The sequence below is a fragment of the Stegodyphus dumicola genome, chromosome 1 (genome assembly GCF_044657685.1).
Source record: "Stegodyphus dumicola isolate Sdum_Otavi_A_Nest chromosome 1, ASM4465768v1".
Lineage (NCBI taxonomy): Eukaryota > Metazoa > Arthropoda > Arachnida > Araneae > Eresidae > Stegodyphus > Stegodyphus dumicola.
This window is the reverse complement of record NC_140768.1, coordinates 165,618,750-165,633,938: the sequence shown is the minus strand read 5'-3', so window position 1 is coordinate 165,633,938 and position 15,189 is coordinate 165,618,750. Positions and strand designations below refer to the sequence as shown.

Here is a 15,189-nt window from a genome sequence, read left to right as displayed (position 1 = left end):
GGACAACGGCTTGAATTTGGCCAATGACAGTTCAGATGAGGGTCCCATTAGCTCCGCCCACATGAGTGACGTCATATTTCTGACGTTTGTTTACATTCTACTGTTCGGAGCGTACATTTAGTTTTTCGGAATAAAAGTGTATATATATGCGTATATATCTGTATATAACGATTTAATGTTTGTTTCGGAATATTAAGGATGATTCTACTGTTCCAATACAAAATTAGGTCTAGTCAGATAGAAGTTACTGATGGCTGGAAGATACATGTAAAGTGTAGTTTACAAATTATACTGCATATTGATAATCAGAAACTTTTAAGTGATAATGACTTAAATCATCTACTATATAAAATGTACCTGCGGGAATTCAACCAAGTGAAGTTAATGTTAAGTTAGTGAATCCAAGTGCTATTTTGTGTCAGTAATTAATGCAGTAAATATTTTGAATCAAAATGCCACCAGTAACTATTGCAATGAATTGACATAGTGTGTGTCAAGAAATCCTTAAAATACATTTCATATATATCTATCTGAATATTTACAACATTAATTGTGCTTTGATTAAGAAATCAATATGCTTTACAGGATTCAATATGCTTTCTTAGAAATAAACTTTATTTCATCATTAGAACATAAAGAGTATAAAAGAAAATAAACTTCATTTCATTATTAGAAATAAACTTCATTTCATTATTAGAACGTAAAGAGTATAAAAGATGAAAGAGTGTGTCCACTCTAATGAACATATTGGAATGTAATTTAGCTGTAAAACTACTGAAGTTAAATGATGAACATGTTATTTAATAAGAACTGAATATATTTAAGATATGCTACCAGCTCTGATATTTCAAGACTGTTGGATATGCTTATCTATGAAGATTAAATCACTATTAACTGACAAATTATGGTTCTGGTAAAGCATATATCATATTTGGAATCGTAGAAAGGAAGTTCATTATTTTTCTGAAATGTAAAGAAAATAATACTGAATAACTGTAAGTGCTTAGTGTTATAGACCTACTAAAATCTAATTTAGCTATAAAACTGCAAATGCTAAATGATGCTGAACAAAATTTAGCAAGAACTGAATTTAGTAAGCTATGTTACCTGTAATGATATTTCAAGACACTCAAAAATGCCTAACAATGAGGTATCGTTACCTGTTCTAAGGTGTAATGCTGAATTGAATAAGTATACTTTTATTTCCAGGAAACATACCTTCAAGTGAATTGCTTGAATTAATCAAATTCAATTTAAAAAAAATCATTATTAACTGACATTATAGTTCTGGTAAAGCATATATAATATTTGGAATTTTCATTGTTCAGTATGCATTCTTAGAAAGGAAGTTCATTGTTTTGTTGAAATGTTAAGAAAATAATAGTGAATAACTGTAAGTGCTTAGTGTAATAGACCTACTGAAATTTAATTTAGTTATAAAACTGCAAATGCTAAATGATGTTGAACATAATTTAACAAGAACTGAATTTAGAAAGATATGTTACCAGTTATGCTATTTCAAGACTATCGAAAATGCCTAATAATGAGGTATCATTATGTGTTCTAAGGTGTAATGTTGAAATGAATCCAATAAGTATACTTTTATTTCCTGGAAACGTACCTTCAAGTGAATTGTGTGAATGTGTGTTTATAGTTCTTTACATCTAGTTATATACAGTGATACTTACATAAGCCAAAACTGAATGGATTAAAAAAAATTATCTTAAAATTGTATTTCAAATTTTACATTTTGTCGTATTAAAGACTGATTACCTGGGTTTCCACTGATGGTTGAACTTAATAAAATATGTCTTGAACAGGCAAATTTTTTTTTTCTTTTGAGAAAAAGCATTTAATATTGATTTTCTTACATTAGTATGTATTTTTAACTGTGAAGTTTGTGCATTTAAAAATTGTAATGACATGCAGATTATTATATTTTCATTTATTTCCAATTTCATTAAAAGTATTTTTTTACAATTTACTGCCTGATTTTATACATTATATGTATGAGTAATAAATAATTATTGTAAATATGCTATGTAACTTATATTGTGATCTTTATATTGAAACAACTTATATATGTATGAGTCATGCATCAACTCATGGCAATTGAAATCAAATTGTTAGTAAGAAATTAATGATAATAAGATGCATTGATGTATCTAATAAGATGTATTATTGATGACAGTACATAAAATTAATCAAAATGTAAACTTGTAATATTGAAAAATTTCTCTCTTAAGTAAAATTATTGCCACTACATAATTTCAGCACAAACTAAATATTACAGTATATAAAAGAATACAGTGTATTGCCTGTAAAATTAATGATACTTACAGATTAACACAACCACCTTAGCTCAATTTGGATTTAACACATGAAAATGTAAAAATTATTCATTGGGTGCAAGTTGATGGTTTTCACAACTTTTCTTAAATATATACCCAAATTATTGATATTTATCATAAGTTGGCTAAGATTATCAAATTATGAAAAGAAAACATACTTTAGAATTTGAAATATAAATTTTAATTATTAAATAAGGAAATAAAGCACGTTCATCTCCAAATCTTTCTGTAATTGGTTTGCCCTATTCTTTTCCCCAAGCAGTTTGTTTTTGCTTGAAAAAAAAAATTAAATAATTTCAGAGACTCGGCATCACACAAACTTCAGCAGCATCAGCTATCTACCAAATGCATTTCCTTTTTCTTTCTTTTAGAAATTTTGTATTCCTGTAGAGTTTCCACTGTAGTTTTTTCCATTGTTGATAAATTCCAAAGAGCATATTTTAAAATTAAAGCAAAAAATATCACAATTTGTTGAAACTTTAAAAAATGTTGAAACTTGAAATACAACACAAAGAATGTTTACAAAAATGGCGACATTGTGCTATTAAAGGATTGTTATGAGCATGGTTGCTAGAGTTTGGCACATTTTAAAAATTTGACGAGTTCTACTGAGGTGGTTGCAAGTAATAAATTAATTGCATTGTAATATGTGCATTTTTACTGTTAAAAATATAAAATTTTTGCTTACAATAAATATCTGAATATGCTAATTATTTATTTGCCCTCTTATGTAATTTTGATAAATTAGACACTATTTATTTTACATTATGGTGATTTCCTGTTATGTTTTTACCACCAATCCTCAAATTCCATATCACAGATTATGTTCTTACTGCATTAATATGAATATTAACAAGACATAGTGCATAATAAAAATTAAGCTTTATTTAGGAACTTCGCGCACACTGCCCGACAGCCTGCCTGTTTCGCTCTGCTCGCTACTCGTAAGAAATTTCTCCTCTAGGGTTGCCACATTTATCGGAGGGCGCAAGGCACGCTCCTTATCGCTATCACCACAGAGTTTCCCCCCCAGTTCCTTTAATGACTATTCAAAGGAACGGCATAGGTTATGAAATTATCTCAAGAGTATCCGTGCTGTCGGGTATTTTTTTTATGATTACAAAATTAGAATATAAAATTAGAAAAGATCAAAATGCAATTCAATATATAACAAGGTATTGACACATATAATAAACATGAAATAACAAGAAATATTAAGATATGAATTTAAAAAAAAAATGTTTTAAATTGTTACGTAAGAAGCAAGTTTCTTAGGGAAGTGAACATGTCTTCCCGATCTGGTGACAGTTTGTGTCTTAGAGAGTTCGTTTGCAGATTTATTCTGCTGAACTGTCTTTAAGTCTTTATTTGTTTTCAGTTCAGGCAAATTAGAGTCCGAAAGCAAATAGACTGGTTTCACACGGTCTATAGACACAGTAGATTTCAGACCGTTAACATCAATTGTGAAAGTTTTGTTCGTTCTAGAAAGGACTTTATGCGGACCTGTATATGGTTGGCACAGAGGTGGCTTTACTCGATCGACACGTAAGTATACATGCGTACACGACTTTAAGGTAGCACTTACGTAACATTTTTCTTGGCAATGTGCAGATGTTGCTATTGGATTCAATTGTTGCATTCTATGCCGAAGATTCGTGATAAATTGTATGTCATACGGAGATATCTTAGATGACGTTATCATATCACTAGGCAGCTTGAGAGTTGTGCCGTACACCAGTTCAGCACAAGATGACTGTAGATCTTCCTTTACGGCTGTCCGAATACCAAGCATAACAACTGGTAGTGTTTCAGTCCAGTTATTGGTCTCGTGAGCCTTGAGAGAAGATTTTAAATGTCGATGAAATCGTTCAACAATGCCATTGGACATTGGATGATAGGCTGTTGTTGTGATTCTGTTCGTACCCAAAATGCGCGTGAATTCTGCAAAAAGTGTGGATCTCATTTGAGAACCTTGGTCTGTTGTTATGATCGATGCGCAGCCAAAATGAGATATCTAACAGTTGAAGATGGCTCTGCAAATGGTTTCCGTTTTCATATCCGGGATGGGAATGGCTTCAGGCCATCTGGAGAATCTATCTATGAGAGTTAAAAGGTACACATTGCCTTCTGATGGAGGTAACGGTCCGACGATATCCATATGGATTTCTGAAAAACGTGCATCAGGAAGAGAGAATTTTCCCAGTGGTGCTTTAGTATGCCTAGTAATTTTCGATGTTTGGCAAGATTCACAGGATTTCACCCAATTTTTGATATGACGTTTCATGTCGGGCCATACATAACGAGAACAAATAAGCTTCATAGTAGCTGCAATTCCTGGATGTGACAGATTATGCAGATGATTAAAGATGAGTCTGCGAAAGGAATTTGGAACAAATGGACGAGGAATGTCCGTTGATATGTCACAAAGAATATTACCATCAGAATATTGGCACGGTTTAAATTCCAGTTTCAAAGATGATGTGTTGTTTTTGAGAAGGTCTTGTACCTCCGGATCACGCCGTTGAGCTTCCGAAAATTTTTTAAAATCCAAAAATGGAGATTTTGTTATGGAATCAATTTCGATTCTTGAAAGAGCGTCAGCAACGACGTTTTTTGAACCTTGCACATGCCTAATATCAGTAGAGTACTGAGAAATAAAATCTAAATGGCGCAATTGTCGAGGTGAACATTTATGAGGGTTCTGTTTAAAAGCGTATATTAACGGTTTTTGATCTGTATAAATTATAAAATTTCTGCCCTCTAACATGTGTCGGAATTTCTTAATTGCAGAATAAATTGAAAATAATTCCCTATCGTACGCGGACCATTTCTGTTGATTTTTATTGAGTTTCATAGAGAAAAATGCTATAGGTTCCCATGTTTGTTGAGACAACTGCATAAGTGTGCCGCCTATTGCGACGTCTGAGGCATCTACCCAGATGCTTAGCTGGGCTCCGGGAATAGGGTGTCTCAAAAGGGTAGCCTGAGCAATGGCATTTTTGGCAGCAATAAAGGCTTGTTCAGCATTCTCGTTCCAATTTAATTGTGGGGATGAATCCTGAACACGAGAACGAGATTTCGTTTTATTAATATAGCCTTCTAACAATTTTATTAAAGGAGAAAGAATATGTGCTGCTTTAGGTATGAAACATCTGTAAAAGTTAAACATACCTAAAAATCGGCAAAGCTGAGTGAGAGTGGTAGGTTGAGGAAAATCTAAAATACATTTGACTTTGTCAGGAAGAGGTTCAATTCCGTTTTCACTAAGGTGAAAACCTAAGAAATCAATAGACGTTTGACCAAAGGTGCATTTTAAAACATTTATACAAAATCCATATTCCTGAAGTTTGGAAAATAAAGCTTTCAAATGCTTGCAATGTTCCTCAGAATCTTTAGAGGCTATGAGCAAGTCATCGACGAAAGCGTAAACACCTTCTAAATCCCGCATGACTTCATCTATAAAACGTTGAAAAGTCGCGGATGCATTGCATAAGCCGAATTGCATACGGGTACTTTCGAATAAACCGAATGGTGTGCATATGGCGGTTTTGTGGATGTCGGCTGGGTTAATTGGTATTTGATGGTATGCCTTAATCAGGTCAACATGACTAAAAATTTTAGTACCGTGCAATGCAGCAGTAAAATCGGCTAAGCATGGAATAGGATATTTGTCTTTTATTGTTTGAGCGTTCAATGCTCGATAATCTCCTACAGGTCTCCATTCCAGACTTCCCTTTTTTGGAACCATGTGAAGTGGGGATGCATAATTGCTGCTCGAAGGTCTCAAATGCCCCGATTGCATCATAGTTTGAAATTCTTGTTTTGCTATTTTTAAGCGATCTGGAGCTAACCGACGAGGTTTTGCAACCACAGGTGGACCTTTAGTTATGATATAATGAACGGTGTTATGTTTAACAGGTTGGTTAGGATCTGGTAATCTAGTAACTGAAGGAAATTCTTTTAAAATTTTGTGATATGGTGTATCACTAAATACAGTTTTTACTGAATAAATGCTTGCATTTTTCACGCAACCGACGGTTTTAAAATGCGTTTTTAAATCTTTGAGACATTTGTTTCTGAGATCAGGCACCAATTCAAAGAAATGGAGAAAATCTGCTCCAAGAATGGGTGTACTAACATTTGCTATAAGAAAAGTCCATGTAAACTGTCGTCTTAATTTGAAATCCAAAGAAAGTGTTTTTTGACCATAAACATGAATAGTAGAAGAATTAGCAGCGAAAAGTGTTTGTTGGGACGAATTCCGTTTTTGAGAATTATTTGCTGGAAGTAAGGACACGTCAGAGCCGGTATCGACCAAGAACGAAAGGTTTGTTCTACGGTCACGAACAAACAGGCGACGTGAAACTTGAGGCAAAGAATAAGTCGCCTCTATTCTTTGCTGGTTTCGTTTTCCTGCCATGAACAAGGTTTTGTACATTTGTCTTCTCTACACTTTTTCCCAAAACGTCTATGATACCAGCAAACAGAATAATCTCTCTTTTTGGAATTGCTTCTTTCCTTATTGCGATCTCCGCGATTTGGCGAGCGACCACGAGAAAGAGAAATGCGATCAATACGTTTGTTTAATTTTTCTATTTGTTTAAATAATTTATCCTCAAGAGACTGATCGACTGTGCGAGAAACGGCACAAGTCCCTGGGGTTGGATTTACTTCGAAAATTCTGTCCGCAATTTCTGCAGCTTTATCTACAGTTAAATTGGAAACCGCTGCCAAAATAGACTGAACAGTCGAAGGCAAACGTTGAAGGAATAATTCTAACATTAAGTTATCAGGAACATTTAAAGATTCTGCTCGATGTTTCATATTTCTAAGCAAATCGGAAGGTTTTCGAGAACCTAATTCTTCTCCAGATAATAACTGGCGAATTTCTTGCTGAGAAGATTCTCCTGAACGATTTATTAACTCAGTTTTGAGCTTTGGATATGGATCAATAGGGTCTGGTTTCATAAGTAAATCCTGTACTAGTGATGCGATATCTGGAGGAAGATGAGAAACTACATAATTATATTTAGTAATGGATTCTGTGATAGGTTTGGGGGTGGCAAGAGCAAAGGTACTTTCACACATAATAAACCATAAAGATGGGTCTGATCGGTTATAAACCGGAATTCGGACGGCATGAACATCAGACATTGTGCAAGGTTTTTAAGCCAAAATAAAAGCAAAAATTTTAACTAAAGAAAATGAAATTAAATGATAAGTAGAAAACAGAATTATAAAATTATCTATAATTACTACTCATCTGTGATCCGGAGGACGAAAACCGATGTAATCCATTACTTCTGGTTTGGAGATCTTGAGTGATGGCTTGTAGTCAAAACCGAAAGTGCTTGAGAACTGTTCATATGATTTAACACAGTCCGGGTTACCATTATGGTTTTTTCCTGTTACGTTTTTACCACCAATCCTCGAATTCCATATCACAGATTATGTTCTTACTGCATTAATATAAATATTAACAAGACATAGTGCACAATAAAAATTAAGCTTTATTTAGGAACTTTGCGCACACTGCCCGACAGCCTGCCTGTTTCGCTGTGCTCGCTACTCGTAAGAAATTTCTCCTCTAGGGTTGCCACATTTATCAGAGGGCGCAAGGCGCGCTCCTTATCGCCATCACCACAACATCAGTAATCTTCAGACTAATTTTAAATTTAGTTTCAGTGTGAATTTCTTTTGTTCTCTGCTTTCTTATGTTTAAATTGATGTCATGTAAAGCAACATAAAAAATAAAACTATTAAAAAAATATATGAAAAGCAAACAAATGAACAGATATGAAAATTTATCAGTTCAGTTTCATAGATATTCCATATAATAAAACCCCAAGTTAATTAATAGGTGAAACTAATGAAACGTACAACTTCACATACAGGATCTGTCAGAAAAATACATAGAAACTTTATAGATGATATCTATATATTGGTTTCTAAGTTGAATTATATTTATAATATGTAGTATGATGTTCGTACTCTCGCATATATGTAATACATGACAGTGAACCAAAATGGATTTGGAGGACTCTGAGAGATGTTGTGTAGTACAAGAAATCGGTTAGGCTAGAGGTCCTTCATCAAAAAATTATAGCAGAATGTGCAGCAGTCGCCTCAGACACATCGACTAAACATTGTTCAAATAGCTGCTCAGTATTGTGCTATAACTCTAGCTGTTAATGGCTACCGCTGTGAATGAAGCAATCTAAGTAACTGTATAGCCCCAGGGACTTGTGCCGTTTCTCGCACAGTCGATCAGTCTCTTGAGGATAAATTATTTAAACAAATAGAAAAATTAAACAAACGTATTCATAAATATTTTTATTAAACCTAGCATAGCCTCTGATATGTATGATTTAATTAAGTTCAATACTAAAGCACAAGAATTTTCTGCTAATCTTTGGAATATGGTAACAGGTAGTTTGGCGACATTTTGGTAAGGCGATAAATGTTACTAGCTAGAACTTTAGAAGTGTACATGGATAAAGTCAAGAGTTTGCGCAATGCCATTTTTGTGCAATTCTGGGATGTTTTTTTAAGTGAAAATAGCTCGACGTGTACATGGATACTGTGTATGTGCAATTCTTAAAAACGCGGCAAGCGATTCTGCACTTTCTCCCAATTTCACACCTAATCTTTGTCATGATTAAGCACTTTTGTTCCATAAAAGTTCTAGCATAAGCGTAATTCGGCTAGCAGATTATTGGAAAAAAAATGTTGAGTTAAAAAAAAAAAAAAAAAAAAAACTGCCTTTACTTCGTGAAAACAAAATGGCGTCCCCCCCCCAAAAAAACTAGCAGGTTGCTGTAGCAGAGTTGGTCACCAAATTACCATAATCCAAATATTAACCGAATTTTCTTTTATTATTAAAGTGTGTGCATTTTTTGATAGGCCGTTTATAAATATAGCTGAATTTTAGTTTAATAGGACCGAGGGCCAGACAACCAGCACCTGAGTGGTAAAGTTGCTGAATACTAGATATTTAACCCAGGGTTCCAATTTTGCCAAATGCATAGACGCTTTCATGGTTTTCCTCAAGTGTAATGTGTTTAAGAGCCAGTTTCCCTTTGAAAGTCTTCCATAAAAGCATCCCTCCTGTTAAGTAGATAGCACTCAAGTGCTTTGCATAATTAAATAAACCAAACCAAACCGAGGGCAAAAAAATCACTAAACCAAGGGCACTAAATCATGCTACTTGGCAGTCAAAGGGATAATAGTAAGAACATAAAACAGTATTAAAATTAACACACTGCATTTTTGTGGATGCCAATTGCCTCGTATTTAGCACACATTTGTAATTAGCATCTATGTTCCCCATAGCCTTTTTATTATTTGAGCAAAGGATCTTTTGTCAAATTTGTGACTATCATAAATTTTTCTGTTAACTTTAATTTAAAACTGTGTAACCTCACGTTCCCTTAAGTCAAGGATGAATATTCCATAACATGTGAAGAAAACATATATTTATTTTCTCATATGTCGAACCTTTTTCAGTATTATACTCAAATATAAGACTTCATACTATATTTAAAGTTTATTATATACATCAATAAACCAGAGCTTGATCTTTCCATTAAAAAAAAAAAAAAAAAAAAAAAAAAAAAAAAAAAATCACATTACAGGAAATGAAATTTGAGATTAACACTACATTCAAATTTATATAATTTTAATTTCAGCTTCAACATTATTCATTTCCTAAATTAAATCTTAACCTGGACTATTAAGACATGTTATGTTCTACACTTCCTTCCCTACAAAAAAAGGGGCCCACCAGCATCAAGCGGTTAAGTCGCTGAACACTGGTAGTTCGGTCTGAGGTTTGAATCCTGCAAACAGGCTGGCTGTATGGATGTTTTCATGGTTTTCCCCATGTGTAATGTGTATACAAGCCAGTTTCCCTTAGAAATTCCTCCATGAAGGCATCCCTCTGCTTAGGCAGATAGCCCTCAAGCTATAAATTGCTATAAATAACATAAACCAAATCAAACCTTGCAAAAAAGTTAGGAACAGATTATCATTTTAACACAGTAAACTTTTTCTTTGTCATCACTTCTGAAACTGACTACTTCTCCTCAATATACAAATTCTGGTACTGAACATCTTTTTGAAATGACAAGCTTTACACAAAATTAAAATCATGTAGAACTGCTGGTGGTCATCGTAGAGAGGGTTCACTGTATTTATTAAAGGTCAGAAATTTATTCAACTATTTCTAAAAATGTAAATTAATCAACAAAATCTGATATTAAGTACTTTGTAAGCATAATTAATAACAACTTCCAAGTTTGATTTAGTATATATGATTACAGTTTATTACACTAACGAATGTCATTTGCGTGACAGATATGAAGAATTTCTTTTGAGGAGCTGTTTTGCTTGGAGGGTTGGTTTAGTTTGTTTGATTATGGAAAGCATACAAGGTCTATGTGGGAGGGATGTCTTTGTGGAGGATTTTCTAAGGGAAAACTCTCATATCCATGTTACACATGTGGAAAACCAGGTAAGTGGTCATGCAGCCAACCTGTCCAACTGAAATCAAACTCAGATCGAACTATCAGCGTTCCAGTCACTTTACCACTCAGCCGCTGTTGGGCTGTGTGGGGAGGGCCATGAAGGTTAGGTTATTTAATTACGGCAAAGCCTCGAGGGCTAACTGCCTAAGGGGAGGGATGCCTTCGTGGAGGACTTTCTAACGGAAACTGGCTTGTATACACGTTACACATGGGGAAAACTACGAAAATGCCCATGCAGCCAGCCCGTTCACAGGATTCAAACCTCGGACCGAACAACCAATTTTCAGCGACTTTACCGCTCGCGCTGGTGGGCTCGAGGGCCATGAAGGAAAATAATTACATGCACTGAAAACTGAATTCTAAACTAAATGTATAAAGAAAGCAATGGAAATTCACTTATCAACACTAGTTCTTATTAAATTAAAATACTGCTTAAAATAAATTTATAAAGCTATTGAATGAAAATTTTCTGTTAACGTATTTCAGACATGTGTAAGGAGTAACAGATTAATTATTTCTAATATTATTAAGTAATTTTTGGTTAATCTTTGAATTATGGTAACTTGGCGATTTTTTGGCGACCAACCCTGCTACAGCAACCTGCTAGTTTTTGTTTGGACGCCATTTTGTTTTCACAAAGTAATGGCATATTCTTTTTTTTTTACTCAAAATGTTTTTCGAACAATCTGCTAGTCAAATTACGCTTATGCTAGAACTTTTATGGAACAAAAGTGCTTAATCATGACGAAGATTAGCTGCGAAATTGGGAGAAAGTGTAGAATCGCCCACTGCTTGCCGCATTTTTAAAAATTGTACATACACGGTATCATCCATGTACACGAACTATTTTCACTTAAAAAAATCCCAAAATTGCGCACACTCTTGACTTTATCCATGCACACTGCTAAAGTCCTAGCTAGTAACCTTTATCGCCTTACAAAAATGTCGCCAAACTACCTGTTACCATATTCCAAAGATTAGCCTAATTTTCTTATAAAGGAATTAAAAAATAAAAACAAACAAAATCTTCTTTAGAGAAATTATTCTACTATTAAAAATCATATACTACTGGAATTAACATCCCACTTTATCCAAAATTAAATAAATGCATTTTTAATTGAGAAATCAAGTTGTGCAGAAATATTAAATATGAATACATTAATTAATCTTAATTATTTAAAAAAACTGAATGTGAAGATGGGAAAAATTAAGAGAAAAAAGCTTTGTAGACCATTTGCTAGGAAATCTGACATTCTGAAAAACGAATACATGCATACACACACTCACTCATACTTATATGTATAAAACACACACATATTGATAGATATAATTCACATATGATTAATTATATATTGAAAAATATATGTATGTGAGCATGCGTGTGTATACACACTCAGGCATATAGTGAGAAATTTTGTAATGTTTGAGACATAAATTTGTATTCCTTCTGGAACAGTAAGGAAATAATACTTTAAAGTAAAATTTAAAAAATAGTGTCACTAGAACAAATTTACGTTGCAAAGTAAAAATGTTTTTCATTCAAACAACGCACTTCCTCCCGCCGAATAACAGAATGTAAACAACGTCAGAATGTGACATCACTCATGTCGGCGGAGTTAATGGTGATCCTTATCTGGATTGTCATTGGCCAAACTTAAGCTGTTGTCCTAGCAGTGTACATTTTGCTTATATGCATCCGGAGACAGATATTCAGAATAATCAGATACTTCCTGCGTTTGCTGACTCCTACTGTTACGCCAATTTTGAATCTGGCAACGAGTTCATGTCTGTAGTGTGATGAAATGTCGCTTTATACATGGTAGGAAAATTTTCAAAAATTCATGCTACTACTGTATTATGGAGTTTTATAAGGATTTTTAGTAAGTTAGATAGTTTATTTTCCAGTCTTTATTGAATATTTTTTGTGTATAATTGCTTAGTAAATGTCAATATTCAGAAAAGTATTTCTCTGATATTATTATGTAAAAAAATGTTTTTTTTTTTGGTGTTGATATTTTCAGTCATTATATTTTATGTGAAAAATCAAGTGTAATTCCATAAAAATATTAAATATCTCAAATCAGAAGTTTCTTAATCGGGTTTTCAACTAAATTCACTTCACTTAGTCCCATGTTTTTTTTTTATGCCTTTAGTATCATTTTTTTAAAATTATTATTTTAGCATATATAACAACATGTGATAGTATTCTGATGCCCATGTGTATTTGTTTTTTACCTAAGCGATACAAAAATTATTTTATAATTATCAGAGTTGTAAGAATGTAGTTAAATTTAATCAAACTGACATTTTAACCTAGTCAATTGTATTGTACATTTCAAGCTAGTTGTAAAATCTAGAAATATTAAAAGTGATTGTTTTGAAAACCTAAATACTACTACTCTTTTATACATATATGCAAGATTTTTTTCGAACACTTATTATGTTGTAATTTATTTGTGCACATATATTGAAGATTTTATAATTTTTTAAATGTTAAATATTTATGAAGTTGTATATAAATTATAATAGTGTTAAAACTTTTACCAGTGTTAATTAACATTCAGTACTTTGATGTAGTGGAAATGTGGATGTCAGTGTATATTGACTGTAAAACAAAGAACTTTTAAAAACTGAAATTAAGTATTATAAACAAATCTAATAATCAAAGTATTTATTTTCATGCATCCCAGGATAAAAATTCTCTCTCTTCATGGGGCATACATCAATTGAATGATGTTGATTGTTGTTGTGGGAAATTTAATTAAGGATATATCTTAAAATTACTGTCATTTTACAGCAAAATTAAGATTTAGCTTTATCATTATGATATGAAACGGTCCTGTTTCACTAGAGCAGCGTCATTTAAATATGCGCCACTTTTTTTTTTTTTTTTTTTGCTGCTAATTCTCGCCAAGCATTAAATTATAAAATAATAATGGAGAAAGTAAATTTTTCTTTTTAATTTTGTAATTTAAAATATTCGGCTGATCTTTGGAATATGGTAACTGGTAGTTTGGCGATATTTTGGAGGCGATAAAGGTTACTACCTAGGACTTTGGTAATAATGTGAGAAGTACTCAGTTCCGATTATGCATTATTTTGTGTGAGGGAAATGAGAGATCATGAGATATGTCATGTGACATTAACGGATGAATTACTGTTCTTTAATCAGAAAAGGGGGGGGGGAATTTGGAAAACTGTAGTACTATATAATTTTGTATTAAGCTTCATTGTGTGTTGTGTGAAATAGTGGAAGTGTGCGTGCCATGTAATGAAGATTCTGAAGATTAGGTAAGTTAGTATTTTTAATCATTTGAGGATATTATTTTAATGCATTGTTCTAAATGTAAGGAGTAAATAAATTAATATGATATTATTGGAAAATTGTTATTAGCAATCATTTAGTTTAAAGTAATTAGGATTGTAATCTAATTTTTATTAATTTAATGTATGTGCTTATTTATATTTTAAGTAGTGTTTTTAAATTTAATTATACTTTAATTTAATGATCATGATTTTGTGAGTTATATGTTTGTAGTATTTTGGAATACGTTTGAGTAGAATACGTTGAGTTTTCATGCATTTTCGTGAAATTTTTCTAATTTATGAGAAAAAAGCAGTGTACATGGATATAGTGAAGAGTGTGCGCACTGCCATTTTTGTGCAATTCTGGGATGTTTTTCTAAGTAAAAATAAGTCGACGTTTACATGGTTTAGTGATATTTTAATTAAATGATAGTTATTTTGTGAATTTTATGTTTGTAGGAATTTGGTATACGTTTCAGTTGAAGTAAACATGTATGGAAATAATTTAAATATTTGACACTAAGTATTTGTAACCATTTGTAATGTTTGCGGTATGAATTCGTTGGTGACATTTATAATATAATAGATAATTTAGAGGTAAAAGTTTTTGGATATTTTATTTATTTTATACGTGGAAATGTTCATCCTTGGAAAGGGTATATACTTTTTCGCGCTCAGGTAATTTCATATGTGCTTTTTACCGAGTTTAAAGATTCACAGAATTTTTTTGCATTTTCGTGCAAATTTTTGTAATTTATAAGAAAATAGCAGTGTAGATGGATAAAGTTAAGAGTGTGTGCAATGCCATTTTTGTGCAGTTCTGGGATTTTTTTTAAGTAAAAATAAGTCGACGTGTAAATAGTTTATGTGTATGTGCTATTCTGAAAAACGCGCAAGGAGTTTGCGATTGTGCACCTTTTCCCAATTTTGCAGTTAATATTTGTCATGATTAAGCAGTTTTGTTACATAAAATTTCTAGCATAAGTGTAATTTGGCTAGTAGATTGT

At 32.6% G+C, this 15,189-nt stretch overlaps 1 protein-coding gene across 3 annotated transcripts in view; it reads left to right on the top strand.

Annotated features, from left to right (window-relative positions):
• The first annotated feature begins 12,527 nt into the window (after window positions 1-12,527).
• The window catches only part of LOC118201090 (uncharacterized), a 221,599-nt gene continuing 218,937 nt past the window's right edge, over window positions 12,528-15,189 (top strand). Inside the window, exon 1 of one of the 3 annotated variants that reach the window (XR_015042854.1) lies at window positions 12,528-12,756. The gene's annotated coding sequence lies outside the window, so the exon portion shown is untranslated. The remainder of the gene's footprint in view (window positions 12,757-15,189) is intronic. The other 2 variants (XM_085822950.1, XM_085822947.1) reach the window with 2 other exon arrangements.